This window comes from Macaca mulatta, chromosome 14, assembly GCF_049350105.2.
Source record: "Macaca mulatta isolate MMU2019108-1 chromosome 14, T2T-MMU8v2.0, whole genome shotgun sequence".
NCBI classification, from domain to species: Eukaryota; Metazoa; Chordata; class Mammalia; order Primates; family Cercopithecidae; genus Macaca; species Macaca mulatta.
Genome location: NC_133419.1, coordinates 112855434 through 112882799, shown reverse-complemented (window position 1 = coordinate 112882799; position 27366 = coordinate 112855434). Strand labels below are relative to the sequence as shown.

Below are 27366 nucleotides of genomic sequence, written 5' to 3'. Positions count from 1 at the left end.
TCAAAGCATTCTGGGGGAAATTAAAGATGATCTAAATAATTGGAGAGACATTTCATGATCATTGGAAAATTCATTCAATATTGTTAAGATAACAATTCTCCCCAAATTGATGCATGCATTAAACTTAGTCTTCATCAAAATTCCAGCAGGGTTTTTGCAGAAATTGACAAGCTGTACCCAAAGTGTATATGGAATTGAAAAGACCCAGAATAGCAAATAATTTTTTAAAAACAAAGTTGGAAAACTTTTACTTCCTAATTTTAAAACTTACTATAAAGCTAAAGTTATCAAGACCATTTAGTACTAATACAAGATATAAATATATAGATTAAAGGAACAGATTTGAGAGTCCAGAAATAAACTCTAATATTTATGGTTAATTGATTTTTGACAAAGGTGCTAAGTCAGTTTGATAGAGAAAATAAGGCCAGGCACGGTGGCTTACTCCTGTAATCCCCAGCACTTTGGGAGGCTGAGGCAGGTGGATCACTTGAGTTCAGGAGTTCAAGACCAGCCAGGCCAACATGATGAAACCCCGTCTCTACTAAAAATACAAACATTAGCCTGGTGTAGTGGCATGCGCCTGTAATCCCAGCTACTCAGGAGGCTGGGGCAGGAGAATCTCTTAAACCTGGGAGGTGGAGGTTGCAGTGAGCCAAGATCATGCCACTGCACTCCAGCCTGGGCAACAGAGCAAAACTCTGTGTCATAGATAGAGAAAATAGTATCTTTTCAACAAATGATAATGGGACAATTGGATATCCACATACAAAAAAAAAGATTAACTTAGACCCTTACCTTACACCTTATACAAAACTTCATTCAAAATGAACCAGAGACATTAATGTAAGAGCTGAAGCTATAAAAATTTAGAATAAAGCATATGAGAAAATGGTAAAACCTTGGGTTCAGCAAAGGCTTTTTAGATATGACCTAAGAAGCATGATCCATAAAAGAAAAATAATTAACAAATTTGACTTAACCAAAATTCATTATTTTGGGATTGAGGAGGAACTGGGTGAAGGATACGTGGGACATCTCTCTACCATTCTTGCAATTTCCTGTGAACCCTTGATTATTTCCAAATAAAAAGGTATTCTTTTCTTTCTTTAGAGAGAGGACCTTACTCTGTTACCCAAGCTGGAGTGCAGTGCTGTGATTATAGCTCACTGCAGCCTTGAACTCCTGGGTTCAAGTGATCCTCCTGCCTCAGCCTCCCAAGTAGCTGAAACTAAAGGCACATGCCACCATAATTGGCCAATTTTTTTTGAATTGTAGAGAAGGGGGTCTTGCTATGTTGCACAGAGTGGAAAATAAAATGTATTTTAAGAAATAACATTTGCACTCAAAAGACACCATTAAGGTAATGAAAAGCAGCCAGGCAAGGTGGCTCATGCCTGTAATCCCAGCACTTTGGGAGGCCAAGGGGGGCGGATCATTTGAAATCAGGAGTTGGAGACGAGCCTGGCCAACGTGGCAAAAACTAAAAACACAAAAACTAGCCAGGTGTGGTGGTGGGCACCTGTAATCCCAGCTACTCAGGAGGCTGAGGCAGGAGAATCACTTGAACCTGGAAGGCGGAAGTTGCAGTGAGCCAGGATTGTGCCAGTGCACTCCAGCCTGGGTGACAGAGAAAAAAAAAGAAGAAGAAGAAGAAGAAGAAAGAAGGAAAGGAAAGAAAGAAAGAAAGAAAAAGAGAAAAGAAAAAGAAAGAAAGAAAGAAAGAAAGAAAAAGAAAGAAAGAAAGAAAGAAAGAAAGAAAGAAAGAAAGAAAGAAAGAAAGAAAGAAAGAAAAAGAAAGAAAGAAAGAAAGAGAAAAAGAAAGAAAGAGAAAGGAAGGAAGGAAGGAGAAAGAAAAGAGAAGAAAGAGAGAAAGAAAGAAAAGAGAGGGAGGGGAGGGGAACGAAGGGAAGGGAAGGGAAGGGAGAGAAAAGCCACAGACAGGAGAAAGTATTTGCAAATCACATACATTGCAAAAAAACTTGTACCCAGAATATACAAAGAACTCTTTAAAAAGACTCCATTTTTAAATGAGCAAAAGATTTCAATAGACATTTGTCTTTTTTCTTTTTGGGATTGCGTTCACATCAATTTGCTATGTACCTTCCCTATGATGGCTGGGAGTGGTCAACATGGAAACCAGGAAAGCTACTGCCCAAGGATGTCCTTACCTCTATTCTGAAAAGTGCAATAACTGTGATTGAAGAGATCGCCTGTTCTACCTACCCACACTCTCACTTTGAGACGGAGTCTCACTCTGTCGCCCAGGCTGGAGTGCCGTGGCGCGATCTCGGCTCACCGCAAGCTCCGCCTCCCGGGTTCACGCCATTCTCCGGCCTCAGCCTCCCGGGTAGCTGGGACTACAGGCGCCCGCCACTACTCCCGGCTAATTTTTTGTACCAGACGGGGTTTCACCGTGTTAGCCAGGATGGTCTCGATCTCCTGACCTCATGGTCCACCCGCCTCGGCCTCCCAAAGTGCTGGGATTACAGGCGTAAGCCACCGCACCCGGGGCCTCAACAGACATTTTTCAAAGAAGATATACAAATGGCAAATGAAAAGATGCTTCATATTGTCAGTCATTAAGGAAATGCAAATTTAAAACATAATGAGATACCATTTCACATCCGCCAGGAAGGCTATAATCAAAAAGACAAACAGTAACACGTGGTAGCAGGGAAGTAGTGAAACAAGAATTCTCGTTCCTTACCTGTGGGAATGTGAGTTAGTATATAACCATTTTGGAAAACCATTATTTATTTATTTATTTATTTATTTATTTATTTATTTATTTTGAGACAGGAGTTTCGCCCTTTCGCCTAGGCTGTAGTGAATTGACATGATATCAGCTCACTGAAACCTCTGCCCCCCAGGTTCAAGCGATTCTCCTGCCTCAGCCCCCTGAGCAGCTGGGATTATAGGCACCTACCAGCATGCCTGGCTAATTTTTTTTTATTTTTAGTAGAGTCAGGGTTTTGCCATGTTGGCCAGGCTGATCTCGAACTCCTGACCTCAGGTGATCCACCTGCCTAGGCCTCCCAAAGTGCTAGGATTACAAGTGTGAGCCACCGCGCCTGGCCAGAAAACCATTTTTTAGTTGCTTGAAAGGTTAAGTATAGGCCGGGCGCGGTGGCTCAAGCCTGTAATCCCAGCACTTTGGGAGGCCGAGACGGGCGGATCACGAGGTCAGGAGATCGAGACCATCCTGGCTAACACGGTGAAACCCCGTCTCTGCTAAAAAATACAAAAAACTAGCCGGGCGCGGTGGCGGGCGCCTGTAGTCCCAACTACTCGGGAGGCTGAGGCAGGAGAATGGCGTGAACCCGGGAGGCGGAGCTTGCAGTGAGCTGAGATCCGGCCACTGCACTCCAGCCTGGGCGGCAGAGCCAGACTCTGTCTCAAAAAAAAAAAAAAAAAAAAAAGAAAGGTTAAGTATAATTTTTTATACAACTCAGCAATTCCATTCCTACGGATCTACTCCAGAGAAATAAAACATATGTGCACACAAACACTTGTGCGTTATTCATAATAACGTACAAGTGTTGCTGCATTATTCATAATAGCCAAAAAGTGGAAACAGGCCAAATGTCCATCAACCGGTGAAGGGATAAACAAAATGTAGGAGATCCTTAATGGAAGACAAATCCTAATAAAAAAAAGAGTAAAATACTTACATGAGTTATAACACGAATGAACTTCAAAACATTATGCTAAGTGAAAAAAGCCACGCATGAAAGGTTATATATTATATGATTCTACATATATGAAATGTCCAGAAAAGGCAAATCTATGGAGACAGGAAAATAGATTCATGTTTGCCTAGGGTTAACAGATATGAAGGAGCTTCATAAAAAGATATGATCTTATTGAAACGATGAAAAAAAAAAGTTTTAAACCTAGATATGGTGGGCCGGGCATGGTGACTCACACTTGTAATCCCAGCACTTTGGGAGGCCAAGGCGAGCGTATCACGAGGTGAAGAGATCGAGACCATCCTGGCCAACATAGTGAAACCCCATCTTTACTAAAAATACAAAAATTAACTGGGCGTGGTGGTGCATGCCTGTAATCCCAGCTACTTGAGAGGCTGAAGCAGGAGAATTGCTTGAACCCGGGAGGTGGAGGTTGGAGTGAGCCGAGATCACACCACTTTTACACTGTTGGTGGGACAGTAAACTAGTTCAACCATTGTTGAAAACAGTGTGGCGATTCCTCAAGGATCTAGATCTAGAAGTACCATTTGACCCAGCCATCCCATTACTGGGTATATACCCAAAGGTTTATAAATCATGCTGCTATGAAGACACATGCACACGTATGTTTATTGTGGCACTATTCACAATAGCAAAGACTTGGAATCAACCCAAATGTCCATCAGTGGCAGACTGGATTAAGAAAATGTGGCACATATACACCACGGAATACTATGCAGCCATAAAAAAGGATGAGTTTATGTCCTTTGCAGGGACATGGTTGCAGCTGGAAACCATCATTCTCAGCAAACTATCTCAAGAACAGAAAACCAAACGGCGCATGTTCTCACTCATAGGTGGGAATTGAACAATGAGATCACTTGGACACAGGAAGGGGAACGTCACATACTGGGGCCTATTGTGGCGGGGGGGAGGGATAGCATTAGGAGATATACCTAATGTAAACGACGAGTTAATGGGTGCAGCACACCAACATCATGTATACATATGTAACAAACCTGCACGTTGTGCACATGAACCCTAGAACTTAAAGTATAATTAAAAAAAAATTATAAATTAAAAAAAAATAGATTGGCTCAAACCCCCATCTGAGGAGAGTTCAGTGTTGTTCTCAAAGTTTCTTCAGATTCTCAAGACTCTGGGAAACTTTTGGTTCTATGGCTTGCTGCCTCCAGCAGGGATCATCTTGATATTCAAAGAATGCTCCTCTTTAATTCACACTAATTCAGACTTGAAAATCAGCTATTCCCCCTAATTTCCACAAAAAATCAGCTGCACATAGTGTTACATATTTAGCAGACTTTATTAAAGGTTTATGGAGATGGGGGTCATCACATTAGAGTCATGCAAATAGTTCTGAATTGTGTACTGATTTCATCAATTCCAAGACAGTGACTTCTCACATCTTAATAGGAATATGCCTTACAATTGAAGGCATATCGTAGTTTAGTTGGCAGTGTCTTCTTTTCTTGTGGTACATAAAATAATGGTGCATCTTACAATCAATGGTATCTTAGATTTGATGAAAAAGGGTACTTGAAAATAAGTGTAGTGGATGGTTCCATGCCAGCTCATACTAATAATATTGCCTCAAGTGTGCTGTGTGAGTCTGTTCATTTCTTTCTTTTTCTTTCTCTCTCTCTTTCTTTCTTTCTTTCCTCTTTCTCTTTCTTTCTTTCTCTTTCTTTGTTTTCCAAATTTTACACCTTTGATTTTGTTGCATGCACACACACACACACACACAAATCCAATTTTACCTAATCCACGGAAAATAGCACTTAACAGTTTGGAATTTTGCTATATCTATGATCGTCTGCAGATTTACAAAACCCATATAACTGAACAAATTTTTTACTCACATCTGCAGTCCTGCTCAAAATTTAGCCTTGATTTTTTTTCTTCTGATGGTGATAGTGAACATTCATGGATGGGTCCTGAGGAGTGGACCCTGTCTTTTGTCTAGGACTTAATTTAAATGTATCTCACAGAGCTCAGTTCAGGGAACTAGAAAGTACAAAAACAATCAACGGTGTAATCCCAGCCCTTTGGGAGGCTCAGGTGGATGGATCACCTGAGGTCAGGAGTTCAAGACCAGCCTGGCCAACATGGTGAAATCCCATCTCTACTAAAATACAAAAATTAGTCAGGTGTGGTGGCGCACGCCTGTAATCCCAGCGACTCAAGAGGCTAAAGCACGTGAATCGCTTGAACCTGGGAGGCAGAAGTTGCAGTGAGTTAAGATGGTGACACTGCACTCTAGCCTGGGTGACAGAGTAAGACTCTGGTCTCAAAAAATAAACAAAACAACAACAAAAAGCAATCAAAGGCATAGGCAAATTTGTGTCAAGATGCTGTGACATTCCACCTTCCCCCAGAGAATCCCTCAGCTGTTTCACAAAGAAAGCGCTTCTCTTTTTGGTTCTTAGGCTGCAATATGAACTACAAGAGATTTTCAGAATCATTAACTCACTTTTTTAAAGCCTTTAATTAAAAAAAAAAAAAAAAAAAAAAAAGATGGTTGGAGATATGTCCAGAAAGCTCTCAAATCTCGTATTTCTCATATTTCTCTGAACACAATGCCTTTCAAGACCAGAGGCACACACTGGGGTGGAGCCTTCGGCCTTCCACAGGGGCCCTGCAACAGGAGGAAAAAGAGCAAACACAGGGAGAGGAGCACTTCTGGGTGGCTGGTTCTTTTTCACAGAAAAAGTGTCATTTAAGCTAACCCATCAAGAACAGGAAGAATTTCCAAAGACACACGTGAGGAAGGACTGTTTCCTTCAAGCATGGGAACCTGGATTGGTTGGAAGTTCTCTCTGCAGGTCAGAGCCCTAATTGATATAGCAGGTATGAGTCAAAGTCCACAAACTGATGTGTAAGAAATGCAACTTTGTTTTCTATATTTTAATTTCTTCTCCAAGTTCTCATTATGCTGAGGGTAGTGGAAACTCAATTTTAGTCATCGCTGGGTGCCCCTCTTTCTACATAGTTGTATCTAAGTTCCACGGGGTAAATAGTACCAAGGTGTCAGGGACAGGATTGGTAGGGATCTGATCCTTGGTCAATACTGGCAGCCTCTGAATCTGCTGAGATGTCTGGCTACTGAGCAGACCCTCACTCTTGTCCACAAAGCCCTTTTAGGAGCATATGTCTCTCCATTTCCACAGCTGCTGACCCAGGATCCATTTCACCACCTCCGTGATATGGCAGGCAGGTGATTGGGGTGGGACTGGCGTCCACCACCAGCCCTCCCTTCTGAGGCAGGAGCTCAGCGGAACTTGTTTCCCAAGCACCAGTCATGACCCCGCTTTTCCCAAGCACCAGTCATGACCCTGCTGATCAAAACAATCTGGTCAGAACAGGATGTGGTAAAGAAACCAGCTAAAACCAAGACGGTGACAAAAGTGACCTCTAATCACCCTCACTGCTCATTATATGCTAATTATAATTTATTAGCATATTAAAAGACATCCCCACCAATGCCATAACAGTTTACAAATGCTATGGCAATGCCCAGAAGTTACCTTATATGCTTTAGAAGGGGAGGAACCTTCTGTCCCAGGAATCCTCACCCCTTTTCTAGAAAATATGTGAATAGGCCGGGCGCAGTGGCTCAAGCCTGTAATCCCAGCACTTTGGGAGGCCGAGACGGGCGGATCATGAGGTCAGGAGATCAAGACCATCCTGGCTAATACGGTGAAACCCCGTCTCTACTAAAAAAGACAAAAAACTAGCCGGGCGAGGTGGCGGGCGCCTGTAGCCCCAGCTACCCGGGAGGCTGAGGCAGGAGAATGGCGGGAACCCGGGAGGCGGAGCTTGCAGTGAGCTGAGATCTGGCCACTGCACTCCAGCCTGGGTGACAGAGCGAGACTCCGTCTCAAAAAAAAAAAAAAAAAAGAAAAAGAAAATATGTGAATAACCCACCTCTTATTTAGCGTATATTTAAGGAGTAGCTATAAATAATATAGCTAGCTAGCAGGCCAGCCACAATGGCTGACACCTGTAATCCCAGCACTTTGGGAGGCCAAGGCAGGTGGATCACCTGAGGTCAGGAGTTCCAGACCAGCCTGGCCAATATGGTGAAATCCCGTCTCTACAAAAAATACAAAAATTAGTCGGCATGGTGGTGGGCACCTGTAATCTTAGTACTCGGGAGGCTGAGGCAGGAGGATCACTTGAATCTGGGAGGTGGAGGCTGCAGTGAGCCAAGATTTTGCCACTGCACTGCAGCCTGGGCAAGACTCCACCTCAGAACACACACACACACACACACACACACACACACACACACAAATATAGCTAGCCAGCAATCCACAAGTGCTACTCTGCCTGTGGGATAGCCCTGCTCTGTCTATGGAGCTGCCATTTTCCCATACTCTGTTGCGCTAAGAAATTTGCTTTGCTTTCACTTTAATCTGTTGGCTTGCTCTTGGATTCTTTCCCGCACACAAGAACCTTCCCAGACTGAGCCCCAGTTTTGGGGTTCACCTGCATCACTACCAGTTCCACTGGTAGCTCCTGCTTGACTCAGGCATAAACCCCTCCTTCTTGCCTTGATGGCATGTCCTTATCACAGTGGTTCTTTTAGGGCTGAGCATGTGACTGAGGTTGGTCCAAACTGAAGAGTATTTCTGCGTGGTTGGGAGCAGACACATTCTCTTTCTGAACAGGCAGGTGTGAGGCCTGGAGCTGACTCAGCCACCTTGCTGTTAGGAGGGAAGCCAGCCTGAGGTTAAAGCCAACACCCATGTGAGAACAGCAGTGAACTGAGTCTAATCACAGCACTCCCACCTCTGAGCTTTTATTACTGAGCCAATAAAATCTGTTTATTCCATTTGAATTAGATTTTTGTTTGTTTGTTTTAGATGATGTCTTGCTCTGTCACCCAGGCTGGAGCGCAGTGGCATGATCTCAACTTGCTGCAACCTCTGCCTCCCGGGTTCAAGCAATTCTCCAGCCTTAGCCTCCTGCGTAGCTGGGACTACAGGCACGTGCCACCATGCCCAGATAATTTTTTGTATTTTTAGTAGAGATGGGTTTTCACCATGTTGGACAGGCTTTCCCAGCAAACAGAAATGAGGGCCCAGGATGAGCCTCTGACTGCATAAGGCCTCCCATCTGATGTCTGTTCCAGGGGCAGATCTGGGGTTTGTGGGACTGGAGGCCTATCCAGCAGAGAGGTGGCTATCAGCTGTTGTATTTTAAGAAAAACAGTACAATAATATGAACAAAAAATCAGGTGTAAAAATGTATATGTAGAATGGCCAGGCACAGTGGCTCACGCCTGTAATCCCAGCACTTTGGGAGGCTGAGGTGGGTGGATCACCTGAGGTCAGGAGTTCAAGACCTGCCTGACCAACATGGTGAAACCCCGTCTCTATTAAAAATACAAAAATTAGCTGGGCGTGGTGGTGGTCGCCTATAATCCCAGCTACTTGGGAGGCTGAGGCAGGAGAATTACTTGAGCCCAGGAGGCGGAGGTTGCAGTGTGCTAAAATCGTGCCATTGCACTCCAGCCTGGGCAACAACAGCAAGACTCCATCTTAAAAAAAAAAAAAAAGTATATGTAAAATAACAAAATAAATCAAATTATAATTTTTTAAAAGCTGACAAGTACTATAAATATTACCGTGCACAGAAAAATATGACTTTCCTGAAACAGCAACATAATATTTTTAATTTTTCTTATCTTTTTTTGAGATAGGGTCTCACTCTGTCACCCAGGCTGGAGTGCAGTGGCACAATTTCAGCTCCCTGCAGCCTCAGCCTCCCAGGTTCAAGTGATCTTCCCACCTCAGCCTCCCAAGTAGCTGGGACCACAGGTGTGTGCCACCACACCTGGCCAATTTTTGTGTCTTTTGTAGAGACAGGGTTTCACCATGTTGTCCTGGCTAGTCTCAAACTCCTGAGCTCAAGCAATCCACCAGCCTCAGCCTCCCAAAGTGCTAGAATCACAGACATGAACCATCACGCCCAGCCTAAATTTTTCAATATTTGTTAATTTTTAAATTGACCTACTGTAAACTTTGCTTTCATGTACAGTACATGAATTTTAACAGATACAGATTCATGTACCTGCTAACACAATTAAGATACAGACCAGTTAATCACCCAAATCCCCTCATCCTGCCCCTTTGTCATCAAAGCCACCCCTCAACCCTAACCCCCCGGCAAAAGCTGGTTTGTTTACCATGCATATAGTTTTCCCTCTTCCAGAATGTTTCACAAATGGAAGCGAACACTATGAAACATTTTTGGACTGCTTTTTTCCATTCAACAAAATGCCTTTGTGATTCATTCAAATCGTTATATGTATTTATAGTTTAGTCCTTCTTATCGTTGAGTTCCCGCCAGAATCCCTGCTCCACTCATAGCTATTCCCATCTCCGTTGATGGAAACTCTATCCTTCTAGTTGTTTAAGCCAAAAACTTCTTAAGTATTTTTTGAGTCCTCCTTTACTCTCAACCCCACATCTAATCCATCAGGAAGTCAGGTCAGCTCTACCTTTAAAATATACTGATTATTCAATTGTGTCTCAGCATCCCCGCCACCATCACCCTCATCTGAGCCATGTCATCTGTCACTGCAGCAACCTCACCCCCATACTCTCCTCCCCAGTTCCTGGGCCCTGCCTTGGCTTCCTTACAATCTGTTCTCAATAAAGCAGCTGCAGTGGTGCTTTTAAAAACAGAAGTCAAATCATGAGACATCTCCACTCAAAGTTCTGCAAAAGTTCCCCTTTCCATTGCAGTATATGCCAACATCCTCATAATGGCTTACCAGGCCCAGCAACTTCTGGTTCCCATTGACTACCTGGTCCCCAGTTCCCGCTCCGATTTCGTCTCCTACTTCTCTAGTCTTCATTCAGCCTGCATCAGCCACACCAGTCTTGCTGTTGCTCTGACACTCTAAGCATACTTCCAGCTTGGGGCCTGCTTGTTTTCTCTGCCTGTAATTCTCTCCCCTCGGATGTCCATTTGACAAATTCCTCATCTCCTGCAGGATGCTGATGAAATCTCACTTGTTCAATGAAGCTTACCCTGGCTATTTAATACCATAACCTGCCCCATCCCACCTCCACACATTCGTGTTCCCTTTACACCACATTATGTTTCTTCTATAGGCCCATCACCTTATAATATATAATGTTTACATATAATTAATGTATATAGTATGCTCAGTGTTTATTGTCCCTCTTCCCTGGTAGAACGTTGGCTCCCAGAGGCAGAGACCTTTGTCTGTTTTATTCACTGATGTATCCCAACCACCTAGCGCAGAACTCGGACCAGAGCAGGGGCTCAATGTATGAATATACACAAATGAAGGAAGAAGGGAAGGTACAAATTCTGAGGCTTAATGCTTTCTGACAGACAAAGTAAGTCAGTTGATGAAATGCACAAACTTCCCAGGTCTCTGAAGTTCTGAGGACTCCAGTCAACAGCCTCAGCTCTCTGACCTGAGGGCCAGAGGGCAACATCTGTGGCTTAGGATTTTGCCTGTCACTTAGCAGTGGCTGGTAGCCTGGGCATCGTACATGGTTAAATATTTACTACGAAGAAAGAACTCCAACAACTGCTGCACCCAGCCCCTGAGGAGGGCTGTGTGGACGGAGCACCGTGTTCAGAACCACACGGAAGCCCTCCCTTTCAGCATGCCTCTCCCACCTGGAGAACACCTCACACCCTCGCTTCCCAGCATCCAAAAAGGCTCCACCCTTCTCTCCTGGCACCCTGACAGGGATGGTCACACCCAAGCAAGGGGTCATAAAGCCCCTCCATATTGAATGCTTTTTATCCAGACATGATTTCCTTTAACTATACAGATATCCATAAATCAAGTTCCTAATGCAAAGGCTCCAAAGGCTAGAGAGTCTATGGGAGTGCCCATAAATTGCTTAAGGAAGGAATAACAATCTGAAGTGTCAGGGACAAAGCAGAATCTCCTCATTTGTGTAAGTAGTGATTCACCCTGGGCTGCCTGCCAAAGTCACAGGCTTCAACAGCCACTGGTTCCATGAAAATATGAGCCTGGTTTCCTGGTGTCTTCCCATCTCTGCCATCTGACAGTCCACCTTGGGTCTGCCAGCTTATCTTCTCACTCCACCGCTCTCCAGCTAGCCCATCAGGGTTGGAAGCCATGCATTGAATCTTGAAGCTCACATGTCATTTTCACCCTTAGGTAGAAGAAGACAAACCTTTTTTTTTTTTTTTTTTAGACCGAGTGTCTCACGGTGTGGCCCAGACTGGAGTGCAGTGGTACGATCTGGGCTCGCTGCAACCTCCAACTCTGGGGTTCAAGTGATTCTCCTGCCTCAGCCTCCTTGGTAGCTGGGATTATAGGCACAAGCCACCACGTCCCTCTAATATTTTGTATTTTTAGTAGAGACGGGATTTTGCTATGTTAACCAGGCTCGTCTCGAACTCCTGAGCTCAAAGTGATCCACCCACCTCGGCCTCCCAAAGTGCTGGGATTACAGGCACGAGCCACCACGCCCGAACCCAATTTAACAAGAAGTATTAAAATGCCTTTCATGCATCTGACAAATATTTATTGAGCACCTACTATGAGCCAAGCTCTTTTCAAGGCACTAAATACTCAGCAAATAAGAGAGAAAGATCCCTGTTCCCAAGAAAGTTACATTCTAGTAGGGGGAAAATGACATCTAGACAGATTTTTTTAAAGATCCAAAAATCAGATAACACAAAATGCTATCTGAAAAATTAAGAACCTCAATGAAGGCCAGGCATGGTGGCTCATGCCTGTAATCCCAGCACTTTGGGAGGCTGAGGCAGGCGGATCACGTGGTCAGGAGTTCAAGACCAGCCTGGCCAACATAATGAAACCTGTCTCTACTAAAAATACAAAAATTAGCCAGGCATAATGGCACGCACCTGAAATCCCAACTACTTGAGAGACTGAAGCAGAAGAATTGCTCGAACCTGGGAGGCAGAGATTGCAGTGAGCCGAGATCACACGACTGCACTCCAGCCTGGGTGACAGAGCGAGACTCCATCTCAAAAACAAAAAAGAACCTCCATGAAGAGGTGATGGTTAAACTAAGATGTGAAAGCCAAGACAAGATCTCCCATGCCAAGATTATAAGGACAAGCATTCTCGGCACAGAGAATAACTGGTGCAAAGGTCCTGAGGTTGGAACAAGCTTGGAATTTAGGAGGCAGAGAAAACAGCTCCTGTGGCCAGGGGAGAGTTGGCAGAAGGGAAAGTGGCCATAAATGAGGTGAGAGAGGCAGTTGGGGTTTGGTCAGAGTCTTTGTGGACTCAAGAACAGGGTATGGATTTTACCTAAATGCCAATACAGGGCTTTAAGTTGGGGGAATGATGCAATCTGATTTATGTTTCTGAAAGATTATTCTGGCCACTGGGAAGAGAATGGATTTGAGCTGGGCAAAGGTGGAAGCAGAGAGACCAGTTAGGAGGCAGTGCGCTAGCCTAGATGAGGGATAGTAACACCAGACCGGGTGTAGCAGTGCAGGAGGAGAGAGCGCTCTGATTCCGATACTTTTTGGAGAGTCAGCAGGAATTGCCAATAGATTGGATGTGGGGGTAAGGGTAAGGAGGAATGCAGGATGACTCCTGGTTTAGGTTTAGGTCTGACATCACCTGGCCCATCCCACCTTACTTGCCAAGCAATTCCTGAAGGGTAGAGTCCATTTACCATCTGCTTTCTCTACAAAAACATGACCCTCATTGGCAATGGAGTTTTCCATATTCAGAATCACAGAGAGACAGACGTCTTTAAGAAGGTCTCCGCCGGGCACGGTGGCTCACACCTGTAATCCCAGCACTTTGGGAGGCTGAAGCAGGCAGATCACTTGAGGTCAGGAGTTTGAGACCAGCCTGGCCAACATGGCGAAACCCCATCTGTACTAAAAATACAAAAATTAGCTGGGCGTGGTGGCGCGCGCCTGTAGTCCCAGCTACTCAGGAGGTTGAGGCATGAGAATCACTTGAACCCGGGAGGTGGAGGTTACAGTGAGCTGAGATTGCACCACTGCACTCCAGCCTGGAAGGCAGAATAAAACTGTGTCTCAAAAAAAAAAAAAAAAGTGTCCAGACAGGCCTGGTATTATCGAATCTCACATTTAAAACAATGAGTACAAAGGAAATGCACCTTCAGTCTCTAAAGCAAATAAAAGATAAATTTACTGAACGCATATTCGTAACATACACAACCCACACACATGCTTGCTGCTTTAAAAATTAGTTGAGATCAAAAATTAAATTGCAGCTTATATTTTCCTAAGTCCTTTCATAGCTTCCATAGAATTCAACATACAGAATAGGTCTTGTTTATAATCACAATGCTCCAATTAAAACAAAAGATAGAGGCTATTATCCTTGTTATACAGAAGAGTACACTGAGGTGCAGAGGGAATAATAAACAGAGGTTCGGGAAGTGACATGTTTTGCCTGAAGATCACTCAGCTGGTCACTGGTAGTGCCAGATCTCCCAGTCCCTTAGTCTTTCCACCATGACATATAATTTTCCAATAAACCACTATACTATTGGGTATCTGTGGGCCCCAAGGAGAGAAGAAAGAGAATTTCAAAATAAGGAGACTAATTGAGACCTTAGCAGAAGCATAAAGCCAGTATCCACAGGCATGCCAAGGAGACAGCAAGCAGGATCCCTGCCCTCAAGGCATTTAGAATCAGAGGCCAGGTGCAGCGACTCACGCCTGACGCACGCCTGTAATTCCAGCACTTTGGAAGGCCAAGGGAGGCTTCCTTGAGTTTAGGAGTTGGAGATCACCTGGGCAACATAGCAAGAGCTCATCTCCACTAAAAATTTAAATTAAAAAAATTAGCTGGGCGTGGTGGCGCATGCCTTTAGCTACTCAGAAGGCTGAGGCGGGAGGATTACTTGAACCTGGGAGATCAAGGCTGCAGTCAGCTATGATTGTACCACTGTATTGCAGCCTGAGATACAGAGTGAAACCCTGTTTCAAAAAAAAAAAAAAAAATAGAAATTTAAAGTCAGAGAGTTGGTCATTTGGTAGGTATTATTAAGCACCTACTGTGTGCCAGCAGGCATTGGCATTGTGCCAGGTGCTGGGCATACAAAAATGACCCAGACGTAGTACCTGCTTTTAAGGAACCTGAGTATCTATAAGATAGAGAAAAATATATGTATTTTTTAAATGTTAAAAACAAACAAAAAAGACACTATAGACCAGGTCGATGATATGCCAAAATCTTCCATCAAGTTAGTACATTAACCTGTTATATCTTGTAACTTTACTGAACTCATTTCTCAGTTCTGTTTTTTGTGGAATCTTTAGGGTTTTCTATATAAGTTCTGGGGATCTAATGTACACATAGTAACTACAGTTAATAATATTGTCCTGTTTACTTGAAATTTGATAAGAGAGCGGATTTTAAGTGTCCTTACTGCCCTCTACCCCGACACACACACAAATGGTAACTATGGAGTGGTGACAGATGTGTTAATTGATCTGATTGTAGTAACCATCAAACAATGTATATCAAATTATCACGTTGTATACCTTGAAAATATATAATTTTTATTTGTCAATTAATTTTTTAACTGGTTTTTTAATTTTTTTTTAACTTGTCACACTGGTTGTCTGACATCCTGCAATTGAAGAAAAGCAATTGCTTGCAGGGTAGACTTCAGACAGAGGAAATAAAAAATTTAAAAAAGAAAATAATTTTAAAAAGAAAAGCAATTTCTTAATTATTTTTACCTATACCAGTAATCCTAATAATTATTGCAATTACTCATGGCCTTATAGACATAATTATTTATGCAAACAATACATGTCAGACACATTAAACAGCATATTAAGGACAAAAAATGTTTATTAATAATGATAGTAAACAGAGGAGCTAAGCCAGCTTGAGTTAGTCAGTGAATTCTTCCTAGAATAGGTCATTTTAAATCACACTTAAGGTAAGAAACTTGTTTTGGTAGAGAAAAAGAAACTAATTGCTATCTATTGTCGACTTCTCAAAAGTGTCTTTACACACGTTATTAATTTTTTTTTTTTTTTTAAGAGATGGAGTGTTGCTCTGTCGCCAGGCTGGAGTGCAGTGGTGCGATCTCGGCTCACTGCAACCTCCACCTTCCGGGTTCAAGGGATTCTCCTGCCTCAGCCTCCTAAGTAGCTGGGACTACAGGCGCGCACCACCATGCCCAGCTAATTTTTGTATGTTTAGTAGAGATGGGATTTTTCACCATGTTGCCAGGCTGGTCTCGATCTCTTCACCTCGTGATCCACCCACCTCAGCCTCCCAAAGTGCTGGGATTACAGGCTTGGGCCACTGCGCCCAGCCCACACATGTTACTAATTTTTTTCACAGTAAGAAGAATACTTAGCTGGGCATGGTGGTGTACACCTGTCATCCCAGCTACTCAAGAGACTAAGGTAGGAGGATCACCTGAGCCCAGGAGTTCCAGTCTGCAATGAGCTATAATCGTGCCCCCGCACTCCAGCCTGGGCGACAGAGTAAGACTCTGTCTCTAAAAAGAAAGAAAGAAGATTGTACGAAAAATTTTATGCTTAGTGGAAAATTATATTATGCATGGTTTTGAGGAGGTCCCTCTAGTTATCTGATTCCAATTCTGCTGAAGCTATTTCACTATCCTTTAAGTTGTATAGAACTGATAGCAACCCAAAATAATTCTTGTCTATAGACATGCAGTTCTCTCCTGTGTAGTAGAAGAGCCATTGACTTCCCTCCTTCCTTCTGAAAACCAGTTTTGCCTCCATCCAATTTATTTCGATATTTCTTCTCTATAAATGTGTCTGTTCTTCAGATTCTCTTCTGAACTGGTTGCAACGGCTTCCTGATTCCCTCATAGATTAAGTGAATAGCATAAAATCTTTAACGTGTTCATTTTTATGTCTGTTTGAGAGTCGTGACTTTATCTTATTTTAAAAGTGGTCTTTTAATAGGATAAAAGAGAGACAGGCAATATAGGAAAATGGGATAAAATGAGGGGGAGAGGAAGACACAAAAGGAAAGAAAGGCTGTTTTCTTATAAAGTCTGAGAAAATAAATTAGTTAAAAGTCAGGTCTTCTGGAGGATTCAAGTCAATAGAAATTTTCCTTTTTTCACATGTTGTTGAGTTGTGGCATTAGTGTAACTGGAGAAATATACTTAAAAATAAAGTTTTCTCCCAACCCAGAAAATCTCTCCACAAAGGAAGAGAAAGAAAACACACTTATTATTGAATAAGCATTAAACCAGAAAGTGATGCACATCCAAGCAATTCACTAAAAGATTGCAAAGGAGAAAGAAAGCTCACCCTTTCATACAGCCAGGCAGATGCAATCCATTACACACGTGTTCTCAAGATAAACAACCATTAGTCCAAGGAAGAGGACTTGACAGCGCCATTCATAACACATCATTCATCCTCAATTCACCTGGTAACGGGGGTGAGCACCTGTGTTAGTCGCTTGGTTTTATACCAAGGAAAAAGAAACGTCTGCTATCTTCTTGACAGCAGGTAGTTTTGCCCCTGGGTGCCAGGCACCTGCTGGAGCTAGGCTCCTACACTCTCACAGAAACTGCGACACAGGGAAACGATTTTCCCTGGATGTTTACATTCCAAAGAGATGGCTTCTGGATCCTTGAGAAAGACGTTCCTGGGTTGTAAAGCTCGCAAAATTCGTATTTAAATTTTACAAGGATTTTATGTATTTTGAAGAGAACTTACATGTTTTCTAAAGTGAATGCTCTAAGAAAAGGGACCAGGGCAGGTCTCATCCCTTATTTGTATTTATTTATTTATTTATTTATTGAGACAGAGTCTCTGTCTCCCAGGCTGGAGTGCAGTGGCGCCATCTTGGCTCACTACAACCTCCGCCTCCCAGATTCAAGCAATTCTCTGCTTCAGCCTCCCGAATAGCTGGGTTTACAGGTGCCCACCACCACATCCAGCTAATTCTTTTTGTATTTTTAGTAGAGACGGGGTTTCACCATCTTGGCCAGGCTGGTCTTGAACTCCTGACCTCGTGATCCATCCTCCTCGGCCTCCCAAAATGCTGGGATTATAGGCGTGAGCCATCACGCCCGGCATCCTTTATTTTTAACAGGAAGAATTAAGCTTCTTATTTTTGCCTTATGTGTATAAATCATTACTCAGGTAATTATAATATCCAACTGCACACACCCTCACCTCCCAAACTTTAATGTTCAGTGCCCACACACGAGTCCAGTTTCATCCCTGAAGGCATGCCGTTTCATCCCCCTTAGGTATGCAGGATCCTATGTGAGTCTAAGCGTCAGAAGAGGGGGAAAGAGAGGCTCAAGCTTGTTTGCCAGTTGAGGCCAAAAGATGCCCCTATCACCATCAGACTTGTTGTTCCTGGAAGAGTCACTCTAGGAGCTAGGGTCACAGATGTCCCGAGAAGGTCTAAGGGGTTTTCCACTTGCTGCAACATTTAGACTAAAGAGTTCCTTTGAAAAAAAACAAGCTCATGTCTCACTATTAGTTCAGTCAGGGGTTCTCAAGATGACAGCTCTGTGGACACAGTTAACTTTCTCAGGAGGTAAGTCTGCCCCATTCTCCTGGCTTAGCCTTCCGAGTAGCTGGGACTACAGGCGCCCGCCACCACGCCCGGCTAATTTTTTTTTTTTGTATTTTTAGTAGAGATGGGGTTTCACCGTGTTAGCCAGGATGGTCTAGATCTCCTGACCTCGTGATCCGCCCACCTCGGCCTCCCAAAGTGCTGGGATTACAAGCATGAGCCACCGTGCCCAGCCAATTCATACCTTTTAAAGCATATAGAAGAGTTTGAAACAAAGTGGATTAACTACCGTGATTTTTTAAACTACAGCTATTACTACAGTACTGCCAGAGTACAATTGATTTAGCTCATCGTTGCAACGGCCCAATTGAGCAATAGGAGTGGGTTTTTCCACCCAATTTTGTGGGAAATGACCTGAAGAGAAAGTTATATTGATGTTAAGCAGTTCCACTATCCGCGTGACTAATCTTGGTTCATAAGTTTCACTGGGTCTATGACTCACTTCTCTATATGAGATATTTATTGCCCAGGAAATAACATTGATGCCATTAGAACCCGTTTCCACGAATGATGCCAAAATTACAAGTCAGCACAGGAAAAAGTTCAGCTCCTATGTGTAAATTACAACATCAACGCAAGCAAAAAAGAAAAAAGTTTGAGCTTTTGCAATCTTTGCTTTATGCAGCATTTGTGACCAATGGGATGTTCTATATGTTGAGAAGGAGAAAGGGGGCAGTCGACGGACCAGACCAGACTCTCCTGCTTGTCTGAGCCTTGATGGGATTACCAGGGGGGAATGCACATGGGGTTCAAATTTAAGGGTCACAACCTTACATTTGTCCAGTTACCCATATTAGAGATTAAGTCCTGGTCATGCTCTTAAGACATAGGACATAAGCCAAAATATAAATGTATTCATTTTTTATGCACACATACAATAAAACTGTCAAATGAACACAATTCCAGTGTCCATTAGTCAATATACTTACTTCCCAGTTTTTAAAAAAGTCTCTTTAGAAACCAAGCCATTATCAGAAGTTTGCTCTGAACACATTTTATTGGCTTATGTGCCTCTCCATCAAGCCTGTGAGCTTCTGGTGTTTTTTTTGTTCGTTTGTTTGTTTTTGAGACGGCGTCTTGCTCTGTCACCTAAGCGCGATCTTGGCTCACTGCAACCTCTGCCCCCCGGGGTTCAAGCAATTCTCCTACCTCAGCCTCCCGAGTAGCTGGGACTACAGGCATGCACCACCATGCGCTGCTAGTTTTTGCATATTTAGTAGATATGGGTTTCACTATGTTGGCCAGGCTGGTTGTGAACTCCCGACCTCAAGTGATCCACTCACCTTGGCCTCCCAAAGTACTGGGATTCCAGTCGCGAGCCACCACACCCAGCCTCCTGGTGTCTTTTTCATCTCTGTATCCCCAGGACCCAGCGCAGTGCCTGGTACAAAGTAGACACTTAAATGTTTTTTAATATATGAGTGAATGAATAATAAGATGTATATGAATCTATTTGCAAATTTTAAGGTGGTGTCATTAAGCTATGACTGATGAATGTACCATCTTCACAGTAGGAGCAGTGGACATGTGAAAGCAAACACAGGAAACGGGGAAGATGTGCATGTATTAAGGCATGATTAACAGCTGGGCGCAGTGGCTCAGGCTTGTAATCCCAGCACTTTGGGAGGCTGAGGCAGGTGGATCACTTGAGCCTAGGAGTTGGAGACCAGCCGACACAATATGGTCTCCATCTCTACAAAAAAAAATAAATAAATACAAAAATTAGACGGGCATGGTGGTGTACACCTGTAGTCTCAGTACTGGGGAAGCTGAAGTGGGAGGATGGCTTGAGCCCCAGGTCGAGGCTGCAGTGAGCTGTGACTGTGCCATCGCATTCCAGCCTAGGCAACAGAGCAAGACCCTGTCTCAAAAGAAAAAAAATTAATTTTTAAAAATTATGTAAAAGCAAGATTAATGTTGTAATGCCAATTAATGTTTTTAGATGACATTGTGAGAGATATAAAGTACAGAAAATAAGGCTTTCAACACATTTTAGACAACCAAAGTACATTGATGTGAAGAGAGAGAAGAAAGGAAACCTCAAAACTAAAACTTCATACTTCTGCCAACTGTGTCCACTAACTTAGAAACTTGGGCTTCTGTACTTCACGGAAAATGGCAATGTCTCCTCTCCACAGAAGGTTCTTTTAAATTTTATTTGCATTTATATTACCTTTGAGGGTGGGAATGAGGAAAAACAAAAATATGGGTTAGCCTATGAGTGAAATTTTTCCAGAGAATATTGTCAGGATCATATTACCTTGGAAAAAGATACAATAGAGGCCCATATTGATCATGTTTAGCTGAGATGCTATGTTTTGGTTAAAACGTACACTGAGTTGAAGATATCCTACAGTGGTTAGACCCTGACCTGGCCAGAAGAATATTTTGATCTACTAAACTTGTTAGATAAAACAAACTAAATTAAAAAGTAATGAATTCTCCAAGCTTCTAAGTCACAAGAAGGAATAAACCCATATAATAAAAATAAAGGCTGGGTGCGGTGGCTCATGCCTATAATCCCAGCACTTTGGGAGGCCAAGGCAGGTGGATCACCTGAGGTCAAGAGATCAAGACCATCCTGGCCAACACGGTGAAACCCCCGTCTCTACTAAAAATTCAAAAATTAGCTGGGCGTGGTGGCTCATGCCCGTAGTCCCAGCTACTCGGGAGGCTGAGACAGGATAATCACTTGCACCCAGGAGGCAGAGGTTGCAGTGAGCCAAGATCACACCACTGCACTCCAGCTTGGTGACAGAGCAAGACTCCGTCTCAAAAAAAACAAAACAAAACAAACGAACAAACAAACAGATGGTGAGATGGTTTGGCTTTGTGTCCCCACCCAAATCTCATCTTGTAGCTCCCATGATTCCCACGTGTGGTGAGAAGGACCCCGTGGCAGATGATTGGATTATGGGGGAGGGTCTTTCTCCTGCTGTTCTCATGATAGTGAATGGGTTTCATGAGATCTGATGCTTTTAAAAACGGGCGTTGCCCTGCACAAGCTCTTTTTGCCTGCTGCCATCCATGTGAGATGTGACTTGCTCCTCCTTGCCTTCCACTGTGATTATGAGGCCTCCCCAGCTATGTGGAGCTGTAAGTCCAGTAAGCCTCTTTCTTTTGTAAATTGTCCAGTCTCGGGTATGTCTTTATCAGCAGCGTGAAAACGGACCGATACAGATGGAAATTCTGACATACACTACAACATGATGAACATATTTATTATGCTAAGTGAAAGAAGCTAGTCCCATAAAGACAAATACTGTAAGATCCCACTTAAATAAGGTACTTGGAATAGTCAAATTGATAAAAACATAAAGTAGCATGGTGTTTGCCAGAGGCCGGAAGGAGGAGGAAGTGGGGAGTTAGTGTTTCATGGGTACAGCATTTCAGTTTTGCACAGTGAGAAGAGTTCTGGAGCTGGATGATGGTAATGGTCATATGGCATTATAAATGTATTTAATACCATTGCATTGTACCCTTGAAAATGGCTAAGATGGTAAATTTTATGTTATTTATATTTCAATACAATAAGATTGGAAAAACAACTTTTATTATAAAAAGTTTAAAATGTACACAAATACTCATCATCCAGTTTCAACAAATTATCAACATTTTGCCTATCTCATTTCTTATATTTCTCCACTCCCCTCTTATTTCCCCTAATAGATTTTTAGGTTTTTGTTTTTTTTTTTACTTGCATTGTCTAATTATGATCATGTCATCCAAAAATCCTGCTGTATTGTTATTTTTTCCCTATATTTGTTCCTCATTTTTAAAAAATCCAATGATTCTATGGTTAGTGTCTCTGTTAAACAGAAATGAGGGAGGACAGGAAACATTCTTACTTTATCTTAGGTTTTTTTTTTTTTTTTTTCTTTTTTTTTTAAAGACAGAGTCTCACTCTATTGGTTAGGCTGGAGTGCAATGGCATAATCTCAGCTCACTGCAACCTCCACCTCCCAGGTTCAAGCGATTCTCCTGCCTCAGCCTATGAGCAGCTGGGACTACAGGTGTGCACCATCACACCTTGATAGTTTTTGTATTTTTAGTAGAGACAAGGTTTCACCGTGTTGGCCAGGCTGGTCTCAAACTCCTGGCCTCAAGTGATCCACCCACCTTGGCCTCCCAAAGTGCTGGGATTACAGGTGTGAGTCACCGTGCCTGGCCTGTTTTATCTTAGTTTCAATGAGCTTATCTTTGCTATTTAACAAATGCTGGCTCTTTGTTCTATGCATGTGCTCCTTTTAAGTTCAGATAAACAGGAACCCTCAGCAAAGTTTTTCACTCAGTACTGGTGCGGGCATCAGGAGATATGTCAATACACATATTGACACATATCCAATTGTATCGGCTTTCTGGAAATCAACTGCATGACATAACCAGGGCTTTTTAAAGGCTCATGATGATTTACCTAGAAATTCCTATCCAAGACTCTATCTTCAGGAAATAATTAGAGATGCAGTCAAAGATTGATGTACATAATTTTTAATAGCAATGGAGTACTCATGTTATATTGTTGACCACCCAGAGGCCATCCCCAGCCCCTTTCTCCCTTATTAACGCAGAGACTGAGAACAGCAGACACTCTTTTCCCTAGCCTTTACAGAGAGAGGTGGCCAAAAGTGCCAGCTGTGATCAATGAACTCTAAAAAGAAGTCTGCAGGGAATGATGAAAAAGATGTTCTGACGACCAAGGCTTTTACTGCCCTACCTGTAACCCTGCTTCCTGCCTTTGAATCAATCAAAGGAGAATGTGGTACTTGAAGCCATTCCAGCCATACTGTGACCACAAATTGACAAGCCTAAAAGTGACAGGCCAATATGCTGAGGATGAGAACAGAGAGGCAGAAAGAACCTTAGTCTGAGATGACATCCTTAACAGCTGCATCAAAACTGGACCTGCCTACCCAGACATCTTTTTCTGTGAGCGATTCTGTGGTAGTGCTCTTTTAATGGAAGATAGTGGGTGTGTATTCTTCTGCTTGTAGCCAAAAGGAAACCTACCTTATGTATATGAATATCCCACAATTTATTTAATTGGTCCTCTAGTTACACATTTAGCTTGATTCGATTTTCTTTTCTATCAGAAGTAACAATGTTGATGAATGTTTTTGAATATACATCTTTGCCTTTTGGTAAGCATTTTTTTTTTTTTTGGTCTTTATCCTCTGCATCTGAGAAATTTATTTATTTATTATTTTTATTTACTTATTTTTTTGAGACGGAGTTTTGCTCTGTTGCTCAGGGTGGAGTGCAATCGTGCGATCTCCACTCACTGCAACCTCCACCTCCCGGGTTCAAGTGATTCTCCTGCTCCAGCCTCCCAAGTAGCTGGGATTACGGGTGCCCACCACCATGCCCAGCTAATTTTTTGTATTTTTAGTAGAGATAGGGGTTTCACCATGTTGGCCAGGCTGGTCTTGAACTCCTGACCTCAGTAGATCTGCCTGCCTTGACCTCCCAAAGTGCTGGGATTACAGGCATAAGCCACCATGCCTGGCCTGAGAAATTTATTTACATTTGTCTTCCTTTGCTAATTTTATTTCGACAGAATTAATTTTGCTTTTTTACTCCTTATCCTGTGTTTTTCATTTCCTTTCAACCCTTCCTTTTCTTTTTCCTCTTTCATCACATCTAGTTTATCTTCCATCTCAGCCTACATTCATCTTCTTCTGTTATAGAGCTCATGCCTACCTCACTTCCACTTAAGATACCCAACAATTTTCTAGAACTTTTTTCTGGCTCCCACAAAAAATCATTTAGACCTATGCAAAACTTCTGAACCTCTGGTATACTTTTTTCTTTCACTTGTTTTATATGTTTTTTTTTTAATACATCCCACATTGATTTTTCTTTTTTTCCATGCTCAATTTTGAACAGGGTGCTAGCTATTCACATTCAGTGTTTGTTACCAAGCAGAGTGAGTGACGATTTCCTTTGGTTCTGCTTTCTGTCTGATAGCTAGATGGTTGAATCTTCCTTTAAAATCTGTATCTGCAGCCTGGGCAACATAGCAAGATCCACTTTCTACAAAAAATACAAAAATTAGCCCAGTGTGGTGGTGTGCACCTGTAGCCCTAGCTACTTGGGAGGCTGAGTCAAGAGGATCACCAGCACCCAGGAGTTCAAGGTTACGGTGAGTCATGATTGTGCCACTGCACTCCAGCCTGGGTGGCAGAGCAAGACCCTGTCTCAATCAGTGAGTCAAAACAAATAAAATCTCTATCTGGAGGGCAGGGTCGTGTGCATGTGTCCCAGCCTCATTCCCAGTTTCTAGTCATTTTTCACTTGGTGTACTTAGGCTCTGCTGAAGCTGCATCTCCCTTTTCCTTCTATTTCCTGGTTTTCTGTTAGTCTCAGCTAATCTACTACATGAGGAATTGTGATTTTTTAAAAATGGAGCCCTAGTAAGGTTTTCCCTGTTCTCTCCCCTAAATCTAAATCACACCATGGTTACACTTGAATTCTGGTTAGTTTCCCCAAACTTTTTGCCCAATAGTTTTTTGATTTAAAAAAATTTTTTCCCTTTCCTTTTTTTTTTTTTTTACACAGAAGTGAGAATTAGACAGTTCTTCCAATAGTTTTTTGAAATTCATGTGATTGAAAGAAAGAAAAAAAAGAAAAAAAAATCAGCTGTAGTAAGTGTGATTTTTCTTAAGTGTGATTTTTCGTTTTTTGGAGTTGGGGAAAAGGGTACAGCCTCCGTTGAAGAAGAGACTGGATGAGAAGCAGGAAATCTTCTCCCCCTAGTGGAAAGAAAGAGATACTTCAGGACTAATTTATCCAAATCTTCCCTTGTGGTCTAGGTCTCTCTCTCTCTCTCTGTCTCTCTCTCTCTCTCTCTAATATATATATATATAAAGTGCTAGGATTACAAGCATGAGCTACCATACCTGGATTGTATATAATAAAAGTTTTTGAGACTAAAGATTTATCAACAAAGAAGTAAATTCTGCAAAATTGCAAAATATTACATACAACCAAAAAAAATAATTTTACTTCAATATATAAGTGATATAAGTTAGAAAACATAATTTTTAAAATCCCATTTATAATAGAAAGATCATATTGGAAATAACCTAATTTAGTAATAAAAGAGTCACTCAGAGAAAAATGATAAAACCATTTAGAAAAAAATAAAAGAACCCTAAAACAGATAGAGAAATACTCTTGATCAAGAAGACTAAATGTAAGTCGGGCACAGTGACTGACACCTGTAATCCCAGCACTTTGGGAGGCTGAGGTGGGTGGATCACCTGAGGTCAGGAGTTGGAGACTCCATCTCAAAAAAAAAAACAAAAAAAACTTTTAAATAATAGTTTATAATGTTTCTGGTAGACTAGAGCTTTTTCTTTGTTTTTTATTTTGTTTCGTTTTGGTTTGTTTTTTGGTTTTTTGTTGTTTTGTTTGTTTTGTTTTGTTTTGTTTTGAGACAGAGTCTTGCTCTATAGCCCAGGCTGGAGTGCAGTGGCGCATTTCGGCTCACCGCAACCTCCACCTCCCGGATTCAAGCAATTCTCCTGCCTCAGTCTCTTGAGTAACTGGGACTACAGGCGTGTGCCAACGCACCCGGCTAATTTTTGTATTTTTAGTAGAGACAGGATTTCACCATATTGGCCAGGCTGGTCTTGAACTCCTGACCTCATGATATGCCCATCTCGGCTTCCCAAAGTGCTGGGATTACAGGTGTGAGTCACTGCGCCAGGCCCTATATTTATATTTTTGAGACAGGGTCTGTCTCTGTCACCCAAGCTGGAGTGTAGTGGCTCAATCTCAACTCACTGCAACCTCCGCTTCCTGGGTTCAAGCAATTGTCCCATGTCAGTCTCCCAAGTAGCTAGGCCTACACAGGCGCATGCCACCACACCGGGCTAATTTTTGTATTTTTTGGTAGAGACAGGGTTTCACCATATTGGCCAGGCTGGTCTCGAATTCCTGACCTCAAGTGTTCTGCCTACCTTGGCCTCCCAACGTTCTGGGATTACAGGCATGAGCCACCGCACCTGGCCTGGAAGACTAGTTTAAAAAGAGACACTGATGAAAGTTAGACTTAGAACCACGTTGGAAATGACCATTTGGGGTATTTTAAGCTCATAGACACAGTTCTGAAGCTCTAGGCCCACAGCCATGGATACATGCTTCACAGTGGTGCTTAGGCCTCAGAAACTGAACATTCAGCCCCACTGACACTCATTATCAGGTGTCCAGAGGAGAAAACTCTCCTAAGTAGATATCTAATTTCTAAGATTCTATGGATTGAGGCGATAACATCAAGTGTATACCACTCTCTCCAAAGACTTTCTGATCTCTGATCAGAAAACGGACTTATATTTAGACTTATATATCATCTTATGTTTATAATGTGTATCTGAAAATTCCCAGGTCTGAATTCTTTGTGGGTATGGTTCTGTTTGTTTGTGCTGACTCTTGTTCAGGACGTTCCTATGCTGTGATTTTTGCTGACAGTTCACGTTCACTGGAACTTCATGGGGATTTTTGAAGCGTGTGTTGGGGTAACCATTCTCTCTCTGGTGAGGATTTGTGCTGACTTCCATGACCTACAAACCTAGGTCAAAGTTAAATTTGCAGCATATAACCTTTTTAGATATGCAGATAACTTGAACTCAGACTCCAAACTGGCATGAGGACTGGCTTTTAGCCACATATTCTCAGAAGAGACTCTTTCCTCCAACCTGAGCCAAGGCAAGATACACACACTGCTCTGCTCTCTCCTTTTTCAGGTAAATATCAGTTTTTCTTTTTGCGGGGTATGGAGTTTCACTCTTGTTGCCCAGGCTGGAGTGCAATGGTGCAACCTCTGCCTCCCAGGTTCGAGCGATTCTCCTGCCTCAGCCTCCTGAGTAGCTGGGACTACAGGCACCCACCACGCCTGGCTAATTTTTTTCTTTTTTCTTTTTTTCTTTTTTTTAGTAGAGACGGGCTTTCTCTATGTTGGTCAGGATGGTCTCAAACTCCCGACCTCAGGTGATCCGCCCACCTCGGCCTCCCGAAATGCTGGGATTTACAGGTGTGAGCCACTGCACCCGGCAAAATATCATTTTTTCT

General features: G+C 42.6%; 1 long non-coding RNA gene across 1 annotated transcript; it reads left to right on the top strand.

Annotated features, from left to right (window-relative positions):
• The first annotated feature begins 2779 nt into the window (after positions 1-2779).
• Positions 2780-4780, top strand: LOC144334462 (uncharacterized). Its single transcript, XR_013404295.1, has 2 exons — positions 2780-3108; positions 3428-4780. It is a non-coding gene; the product is annotated as an uncharacterized LOC144334462 (long non-coding RNA).
• Positions 4781-27366: the final 22586 nt, after the last annotated feature.